The sequence below is a fragment of the Taeniopygia guttata genome, chromosome 18, assembly GCF_048771995.1.
Source record: "Taeniopygia guttata chromosome 18, bTaeGut7.mat, whole genome shotgun sequence".
Lineage (NCBI taxonomy): Eukaryota > Metazoa > Chordata > Aves > Passeriformes > Estrildidae > Taeniopygia > Taeniopygia guttata.
The window spans coordinates 10,149,128-10,158,766 of NC_133043.1; positions in this window are offsets into that span (position 1 = coordinate 10,149,128).

Below are 9,639 nucleotides of genomic sequence, written 5' to 3' on the forward strand. Positions count from 1 at the left end.
GGCAGTGATTAAACCAGAGCAGCTTTCTGTGTGGTGTGCTAATATCCTTGAGCTAGATAAGTTCAAAAAAGAAAAAAAAGAAAAAAAATACCACCTCCCAAAAAAAAAACCAAAAAAAAAAAAAAACCACAACCAAGCAAAAAAAAACCCCACAAACATTTCAGTGTAACAACACCGTGTGTTTGCAGACACAGCATCAGGGCTGCTGGGCATGACCAGCACTGTCACACCTGGTTTACCTGACAGTGTTAATGCTGTTCCTGATAAGGAAAACTGGTCTCCATTGACACAGGAAATAAAACTTTCAGAAATTAGAGACAAAGTGAAGTATTTAGGACAAAAAAAAAAAAAATCCCATAATTTGAAAGCAATTAATCATGGCTCATCTAACAGTATGGGTTCGTTCATTGGTTGCCTTGCAGGTTTATTTGAGTGCTTTGCAAGGATTGATCATGACCTGTTTCTGCACCTGGCAGATCCTTTGTGCAGTGTTTTATTGGGAAGGTGTTCCTGTGGCAGAGGTGACAGGCAGTGTCTGCTGACAAAGATTACAGGAATTGTTATCTGTAATGTCAAAGCCACTTAGTACAGACTTGCTGGGTGAGGAAATTTCCATTCTGCTCTTTATGGCAGCAAGATAATCATTGTTGTGTTTCAGAGCATGACAGGATTTTCTCCTATCATGTTAGTAAGTATCAGTTATCTGTGCAGAAATCTTCTCTAGGGTGCCACTTGAATGAGCTTACTTTGTATTTAAATTGTATTACCAGTGTGCTTAGTTTGGAGGAATAAATTAAACAATGCAGCATATTGCTCTGTTTTATTCAATTTTAATTTTAACTCAAGTGTTCTGTGTATCTGTGGCCACAAATAAACTGGAAGCAGTATTTTGTGATTGAGTTAACCATAGTAACTCAGCCATCTCAAAGCAACATCGGCTTGACAGATATGACAAGTCTGGGATTTTGATTTCTCCAGATATATTCTGGAGGGAGCTGGAAAATGAGAATTGTAAGGCCTCATTTCTGAAGACAAATCACAGTGGGAACTGGTGTGTTCTTGTTAGAACTGGCAAATGTGGGCTGAGGTCTGGACATGAAAAAGAAACCTAGACTAACATTTCAGATTAGATTCTCTTTTGCTCTGAATACTTCACTCTGGGAAATTTTCTTGAAAGGAATAATGTTTCTTGAAATGGAGATTAATGTTTGATATTTATCTGGACTTGGAAGTGTTCACCCTAAATATTAAAGGAGACGTTTTGTGAGGAAAATTATACAAAAACCAGAAAAATCCTGGTTTGTGCAGGCTGCTTAGGATCCATTTTCTCCATAGTTCTGTCTTGCTGGAGTTTAGGGCTGGCAAATTCTGAGTGCTAAAGTAACAGATCATATTGGTTTCAAAATAACTATCCTGTATTTGATATCTAAATAATAACAATTTCAAGCACAATCTATCATCTTCTTGTCACTTAGACTCTTCTAGAAACTCCAAGATTAGCACAAGGCACCAGCTCTGGCTCTGTCACCAGTGACAGTTCTGTGTTGTGCTTCATTTACTTCTGTTGTATTTGATTTTCTTCTCAAGCTTCTAAAGCATTAACTATAAATCTATTTGCTGACTGATGTTGATGCCCCCCTGAACCCCAACCCTCCCCCAATAAGGACAATTGTTGAATTTTAACCCAGATAACGTCATTTTATTGTGTTTCTTTTCCTTCCAACCTGTTAAATTTAGGTTTCTTTGAAATCTCTAATGCACATTAAGAAGAGATGTTTGTAGATGTATATTGAAGGAATATTTTCTAGTTAGGGGAAATATTTCCTTTGTAGTGCCAGGGCAATGGGAAATACTGGTATTAATGAACATCTGTTTCTTTGTTTTGCCATTGAGAGGAAAAAAAAAAATCCCAAAAATTCTCCTGCAAAGTCAACTTTATTTCATCTCAGCAGTAGGTGTTTTGGGAATTTTACATCGCTTTTTAAATTTTTATTTTTTAAATTTTTAAATAAATTTAAAAAAAAAAATTAATCATTATTTCTGCATTTTACTTTCTGCACATTTTATAACTTTTGTTCTAATAAACCCATCTAATTTAACAACTAATCATCTGAGCATTTTGACATCACTGTGTATTTCCAATTTGCTATTGAACACGTTAGGAATCATCAACGTGACATGATGTAAATCAATAAATGAAATATTACCTTTCACATAAAATCTGCATAGATTTTTGTGCCTTGGTTATTTTATAGTCTGTTCTCTGTGGTCATTTTTGAATCATCAATGTCTTTATCCTTGCCTCTTGAATATAAAAAATTCTACTAATTATTGAACAGTCTTTGTAAGTTAAGCCAAATGAGGACTTAATGACTTCTCAGATTTAAGACTTCATCCATCTAATATTTCATGTGCATATTTTAAATGCTGTTCATTTAGTTGAAATATCCTGAGAATGGCCATAAATTGATATTATTTTTTCTTCCCATCTGTAGTCTGGAAACAGAAAAAAATAAATTATCCCATTTTTTCTGTTTCATTGGAACAGTAGAGCATAGGTATTTCACCCCTCTCCTCTCAGGTACCAACATCCTTTAGCACCAGAGGTCTTTTTAAGTTGTGATAACCTTAATTCACCTCTGATTATTATGCTGAGTAAACTTCAAGAAGTTTAAAACTTGAGATGAGCACAGACTGCTGCAGGTGTTTCATCTAAATTGTTTGAGTCTGGGGAAGATTTCTAAGATTTTTTTTCTTAGCCACAAATTTCATAACAGGAATTTTCTCTGTGGGAAAATTAATTTTACAAATTAGATGAATAGAACCATTTACAAACTTCTTGAGAGGGGTGGAAAATGTTTTTTTTTAATGCTTTTGCACTTTTTTCTTCATTGTATGTACTTTTGAAGTTCTTGGAGGAGGATGAAGATAACACAGATCACCCAAAAATATGGAAATGTCTGGGACAGAAGCCATGATTCAGTTTACCTCCTGCATCTCACAAGAATGATGATTGATGGACTGAGCACAGAGATGTTTCATCACAATAAATTGCCAACTGCAAATGTCTCACTTGGCAGGGACTCTGCCAGGCTCCAGAATTGGAACTAACAGAATCATGGGGCTGCTGGAGTGAATGGGCCCATGACAAATTTACACCAGTGCAAATGAGAATATAGCTTGACTGTGTATTTATGAAAGACAAGACCAATTATTTTCTCTTAGTGTTTCCTGCAAGTCTCTCAGTCTTTTTAGTGCTGAAGCATATTATCAAAAGAATTTGCACAATGAAAGTGGCTGTCATCTGATTATTTGATGATATGATGGATCAAAGTAAATGGTTGTGTCCCTCACAGTATCTTTTTAAAAAGGTCAGAAAGTCTTTAATATCCTAAATAATCTAAAAATTTTTTTGGCTTTATGGGATCTAGATGAACTTTATGCCTCATGGGACATCTGCACATAATGTATTCCATTAATCACAGAAACACTTGGTTGGAAGAGACCTTCAAAATCAAGTCCAACTCATGCCCTAACACCTCAACTAAACCAGGACACTGAGTGACACTTCCAGTCGTTTTCTAAACACATCCAGAAATGGTGACTCTACCACTTCCCTGGGCAGAGACCATTCCAGAACTTCATCACTCTTTCCATAAAATTCTTATCACATATCTAACAGCTAATTTAAATACCATTATAAAAAGTTAATTAAGCATAATCTGCAAAAACCTGAAGTATGAAAGTAAAGGACTAAAATTAATAGTGCAAGAATGAGATTCATTCAGTTTTAAACTAATTGTTTTTACATGATATCTTCTGTTAAAGCATTAGCTCATTGGGGGATTGCAGGATAGTAAATTTTTATCAGGATTTAATTTTGTTTAATTTAGACCAGAGTTCTATAATAAGATTTACCACAGAATACTCAAATTAAGTTAATTATGCATGTCAATTTTTGTTCATAAATCATTCTTAAAAATAGACTTGGGACTCAAGGTGGGTAACACACTACATTAGTGCTAATGTGGTTTAGAGTGCTGGTTTTATTTGGATGCTGCAGAAACTGATGGTGCTGCTCATTATGTATTTGTGAAGACCATAAAGTCATGAGTGGAAACAATCTGAGATTTGATGAGATGTACCAGGATTCAGCAGGGCAGGCTGTCCTGGATGATCTTGGACCAAACCCATGATGCAGGAATTAAAGTATCCCGTGGAAATGATGTCTGGAACATGACCTGACTGTTCTTCACAGTGATGGCACAGGACTTTTGTAGGAAAACCATCATCAGTCATTTCATTTCACCTTTGCAAACAATTTCCAAGAGTGTGGGCATTGCAGGCAATGTCCTTCAACAAGGGGATGACAAAATGGGACCCTTTTGAGCTGCAGGTGTCCCCCAGAGGGACAGAATTGTCCCATTAGTGGTCCACAATGCCTTTGGAAAATTAACCAACCTGCCCAAACACTATTTCACTGCAAGGTTTCTTTTCCTTACTGACACAGAATGTACTTCATTCTCCACTGGAGGGGTGTGCAGACATCCTCCTCTTCTAAAAGCAGATTACCTTGTTGTAAAACTCCGTGCAGATGCTGAGTGACTTGTCTGCCACATTATTTACAAATCTCAAGAACTTAACAGCTGGAAAATGATTAGTCAAAGGACATCATAAATCTTCACACAGCCCACACAGTGAGTGTGCTGGCTGTAATCCAATCCTTGCAGCTGGGCAGTACATTTTTAATGTGACCCAGAAAAGGAAAATTTAAATGGCTTTTACATTCTCTCAGTGGGGAAGGGGAACCAGTTCTACCCATGAAGTAGCCTGGGGTGTTTTCAGAGCACCCCACATTGCAGCTTGTGGCCTCAGGGGCTGCTCCAGAAGAAAACTAACCTGATTCCCTGGTCAAACAGCAGCTTTGGCAGATTCTGGGGGCTGGGGGGAGACCTGGGGCATGACCAAGTTGGCAATGTTTCACAAGAGAATAAACTCATCCTGATAAACAAGTCAGGATGATTTAGAGAAAGGGGTAATAAAGCCTATTTACTGACCTGTAGCTGGAGCAAGAGATCTGATATATATTTCTGATTCGATATAAAGGAATATTTATTTCCTCACAGAACCTTCTCTGGCCTGCACTTGCAGAGGTGAGGTGTGGTGTTTGTCAGCATGATTTCTGTAGTGGAGCATATTCTTTCCAAGGGTAGCATTAAAGCAGGTGCCTCTGGATTGGGATCCAGACGCACTGGTAAGTAATTTTGGGGTAATTTTGTCAGATATGGCAGCTTCTGAGAAATCTCCAAGGCACATTCAAATTCTAGTAGACAGAGCTCAGTGGATCCCCAGACAGTAAATCTGGTATCTGGCTTATTCATCTCTCTATTGATTTTTCTGTCTTGTTTATCTAATCATCTTTATCACCTGAATCTTTTAAAATCTAATTTTATTTAATCCACCTTTTTTTTCCTAACAAGCCTACTGCTGTGTTATTTTAGAGGGGAAGCTGGAATCAATAAATGAAATGGCAAAAAGGAAGAAAGATTGATTTTTTAATATTATTTTATTTATTTTTAATTTCACATTATTTCATTTTATTCTTTGTCTTCTACATTTCTCTACTCTCAGAAAAGTAAGGACAGCTTGTTGATTTTTAATTTCTTTTCCTTCTACATAAATCTCCAGTTAATAAACGTTTCTACTTAATGAGCAATTGCCAACACCCAGCAGAGGCCTGATTTGTCTGTGCTTTGTGGTAACTCCATTAACTGCAGTGATTTTGCAACACCCCATTAGAAATTATGGCACTAAGTGGAACATGTTTTTGGGGATGCTGAGAGAATAAAGATTTGCCTGGGATGGACAACAAGCAGAGCAGGCCTGGATAAAAACATGCAGTACAATAAAGAGAGAAAAACAGGATGGCTCCTGTGCTGGTGGGGGAATACAGGGACCCCAACCAGTTCAGGGTGGGAAGCCACAGCACTGGGAACTTGTGTCCCAGTGACAGAATCACAGAATGAATGAGGTTGGAAAAGACCTTCAAGGCCATCCAGCCCAACCTGCCACTCACCACCACCCTGTCACCCAGCCTCGGTGCTGGTGCCACATCCAGTCTGTCCTTAAACACCCCCAGGGACGGTGACACCTCCCTGGGCAGCCCATTCCAGTGCCCAGTCACCATTTCTGTGAAGAATTTCTTCCTAATCTCCAACAGAACAGCCCTGGCACAGCTTGAGGCTGTGTCCCCTTGTTCTGTCGCTGCTCCCTGGGAGCAGAACCCGACCCCATCTGCTGCACCCTCCTGTCCAGGAGTTGTAGAGAGTGATGAAGTCTCTCCTGAGCCTCCTTTTCTCCAGAATAAACAACATTCATCTCCTCCTCATGGATCTTGTGGTCCAGACCCTTCACCACCCTTGTTGCCCTCCTCTGGACATGCTCCAGCAGCCCAAAATCCTTCCCAAACGGAGGGGCCAGAACTGGACACAGCACTCGAGGTGTGCCCTCACCAGTGCCAAGTACAGGGCCAGAATGACTTCCCTGGACCTTCTGGCCACTGTTCCTGATCCAGGCCAGGAACCTTTGGCCTTCTTGGCCACCTGGGCACACTGCTGGCTCGTGCTGAGCCTGCCAACAATCTCAGCGCCCCAAAGTCCCTTTTAGGACTGGCCACTGTCCAGCCACTCTGTCCCCGGCCTGTAGCTCTGCAGGGAATTGATGTGGCCAAAAATGAGGACTAGGTCCTGTTAAACCTCATATTTTTGGATTTGGCCCATCTGTCCAGCCTGTCAATACATGGGGAAGCCCAAGGAAGTGGGCTTTTCAAAAGCAGGGGTAATTAATCATTGGCATAGTTCACCCAAATAATGATTTCTGTTTTCATGGAGCTGTTGAAAAAAGGTGGGTTGTTGCCCTGATTCTTAAGATTTTCTAAAGCCTTCTGAGTTTACATTCTTGTAGAGAACTTTCTCACACAACTTTCTGTAAACAACCTATTGTTTTGCATTCCTCCATAGAGGCAGAGAAATTTGATGTACTAGTAGTTTGTCCAATGTCATTGCAGAGGTGGCACATTCACCCTCCGATCCACTGTTATCGTTGGAAAAGTATAAATGCTGGAATCAGAAAATAAACTTCCTCTTTTCCACCTTTGCAATAGCAGCAGCTCACATTGTGCTTTCACGTGTCCTATAGTGACAGTGGGTAATTCTCATTTGAAATATGGGAATATCTCAGTAGTAAAACTCCTGTGTAGTAAAGGAGCTCTTCCAGCTACCAAAGGAGCATCAAGTTTACTCCAAGGATGTGCAGTCATCCTCAGGGTTTGGTACAGGGTGCACACAGAGGTGTAAGTGCCCTGTATCAGACCAGAAGATGGGCCAGATTCTGCTGCTTGTCCCATTTTGGTATTCCACAAACAAGTGGTAGGTCCTTTGCAGGTGCTGGCAAGATGTGCAGTTGTGTTTTCATCCTTCAAAACCCCACCCTCGGGACTTTTGTGGAGAATCCTTGAAACCCTGCTCTTTGTTAAAGCTTTTATAGTGGGAGACAAGGAGGTGTGTGCTCCTCTTGGCTTTTGCCATCAGAGATTTATGTTTGTGATTATTGAAAAACTCTACAGTAATATGGATTGAAAGATGTAGCATAAAAGAAGAATCCAGCACCAAAAGTTTTCTGCCTTCCTAATGCCACTTCAGAGCTGATGCATTAATGTCTTTACTTAAGAAACAGATCACTATTTATGTTTTTTCTCACCTTTTCTTACCCAAATCTTTCTGTTTTCCATTTATTCTCTCACTCTGTAGCACAATGCTGGCTGTTTGTCAGGTACAAGGCTTCACTGCTGAAATAATACACTATTCATTGCTGGAAGCCTGATAATGGGTAAAAGATCAGCTCTGACTGAAAGTGGGTTTGGCCTTGGAGGGTTGAGATGTTCGCTAATGAATATGTTTTATGTTATTTTTGTGAAAAGGGGGAAAATTAATTTGATGAAAAATATTCCTTGGATATTGTTTATGTGTTTTCTGGAGGATATAAACTCTGGAACAATGCTGACAACCAAAGCAGAATCTTCAAAGATTCTGTGCAGCTGTGCTCTTCCTCCCCACACCCTTTGTTGTCTCTCACATTGGAAATCCTCATGCAGCCTTCTGAACACTGCCCATGTTTCACATGGTTTTTTTTGTTCTCACTTTTTCAGTAACTTGCTCACTGTTCTCTTACCTTTTTATTTTTGAGGTGGTTTCCAAACAGTTCCTAGCTACTGGAGAGTAAACATAATTGCAGTTATAAAATTTGTGTTAGTAAGGGCTTATACTTTAGAAATTGGTTTTGGAATATGCTCCTTCAGTTAAAGAGTGTCCTTGCTTTTCTTTTGTTATCTCTGTAATAATTAAATATTAGCTATCTGTTTGACAGTGGCATTGGGAGTGCTGCCTGTGACCCATCAATGCCAGTGGACATCCCATCATTTACTGTGTGAGCTTTAAACAAATCTCAGGTTTGGGAGAGCACCCTTGTCCATGCAGACACCAAGAGCAGGTTTGCATTTAACCACAGAAAAATCAGTTCATTTGCCATGTCTGAGACTTCCCTCTACATCAAACTCTCCCAATTTATTATTTGGCTGAATTCTGGGTCTAGTGAAGGGCAGAACTGCTGGAGGTTTCTGTGGTGCACAGCCAAGTAGCAGCTGTTGAAGGCTACAGCTGAATGGTGACGTCTCAGTGAATTCCTGCTGCTGTCAAAACCACCATCACATCCTTCTTTTGCAGTTTCAGCCAGAATGAAACAAACCTCCAAGGCCTGGAGTGTATCTGTAGCTTATTTCTTCTTGTTGGGGTAGGAAAAAAACCACTTTGAAGGGGTAATTTTGACAGGTAAGGTTACACCAGTGAATGATGGTATAAGGGAGTGGATGGTTGGAGTTTGTTTTCATATTCTTCCTTGGGAAGAATAGGGAGAGAGGTTAGGAGAAACAAGGGAGCTTTTTAAAATAACATCTAATATGTGATTCAGTATCCAGCCTCAAATCCTTACTGTGTACATCTATCTATCTATCTATCTATCTATCTATCTATCTATCTATCTATCTATCTATCTATCTATATATATATATATATATATATATATATATGTATATATATATAACAAAGTAAACAAACCTGACATGATTCCCAGTGTTCAATAACTACAGTGCAAGGTCAATTAGCCTCAGTACAAATTGAAAACACTTGCAGACATACAATAGATCCCCTAAAAACTGCAGCTCATGGGCAGATCGAGCGACATAACTCACATACACGTTTACCAGCACGCTTTCTGAGTTAATTCCAAGACTTTCTGAAAAGTTTGGTACCTAGAAGCAGCAATGGCAGAAAAATAACTCACTTGTGTTGGGACTTTGATTGCTTTTCTCAGTCCAGTGCCTTGACAATGTTTAACCCCTTGGGATCAGACAAAGTGTGTTTCAGCTTTTGCCAGACCTTGAAAGTTAGTTAAAGTGGCTTTTTCATCCTATTTCCATGCATTTTCTTCACTTGCACTGCAATTCCTAGCATGGATTCACATTTCAGTTTGAATGCCACATGAGACACTGATTGCCAATATAATGGCAATTACAGAAATTATTAT